The sequence below is a fragment of the Arvicanthis niloticus genome, chromosome 12 (assembly GCF_011762505.2).
Source record: "Arvicanthis niloticus isolate mArvNil1 chromosome 12, mArvNil1.pat.X, whole genome shotgun sequence".
Taxonomy (NCBI): Eukaryota; Metazoa; Chordata; class Mammalia; order Rodentia; family Muridae; genus Arvicanthis; species Arvicanthis niloticus.
The window spans coordinates 2,966,345-2,967,393 of NC_047669.1; positions in this window are offsets into that span (position 1 = coordinate 2,966,345).

The following is a 1,049-nucleotide window of genomic DNA, read 5'->3' on the forward strand; positions in this document are numbered from 1 at the left end:
GCAGGCAGGATCGCCACACTTGGCTCTGTAAGTCTTCAAAGCAGCCCACTTCTAAGCTCTGCTTCACGATTGACATTTCCTTAACAAATGCTTGATAGCTCTTTTTTATTTTTCCTTTCTGAGGCTGGCTCACTGTGTAACTCTGGCTGAACTGGAAGTCACTATATAGATCAGACTGGTTCTAATTCACAGAGATCTGCCTCTTTCAGCCTTCAGAATTCTGGGACTAATATACCCACACCACAAATCTTAAATCTATTGTGTTTTCATCATTTCTTGGATGTTTAGGCATTGCGTTCTATTTCTTGGCCAGTATAACTGACAGCTGAAGCTTTATAATTTATCATGTTAGGACAAATGTACTCTTATTTCTATTGTCTGGTGTTTCAAAGATGATAGTTGTAAAACAACTATGTATTTAACTATGTCTTTGGGTAAACTAATAATTTACTGATTTTTTAAAATTTATTTTTATTTTTTATTTATTTATTTTTGTTTTTTTGAGACAGGGTTTCTCTGTATAGCCCTGGCTGTCCTGGAACTCACTCTGTAGACCAGGCTGGCCTCGAACTCAGAAATCCTCCTGCCTCTGCCTCCCAAGTGCTGGGATTAAAGGTGTGCACCACCACTGCCGGGCAAACTAAGAATTTTAAGTTTTTATCAGGGTTACTGAATTGGGTTTCAATGTTGATTGACTCTGGGTCACAATCTCCCTGTAGAACAGTTGTAGGCGCTGGCTAAGACTTTTCTGACTTTAACAGTGGTGTTTAGTGTTCAAAGTAGAGAGAAGGTCATTTAATAACTCTCTAGAGAATGACTCCCTGTGAACCCCAATACACTTGGGTAGCCACAAGCCCCATTGGGTCTTACTGGGCTGCCTGAACTCCTGTGACCTGCTGCTGTCACCGGAAGACTCTGGATAAGCAAAGTGTGTACACGGCCCTCTCTGCGCAATCCGGGTCGGGTCTACCTTCGCGAGAGTGGACGTAAGGGTCCTAGGAGGAGTCTGGGGTTAGGACTCCCAGGCCTCCCTTCTCCTTTAAAATCAG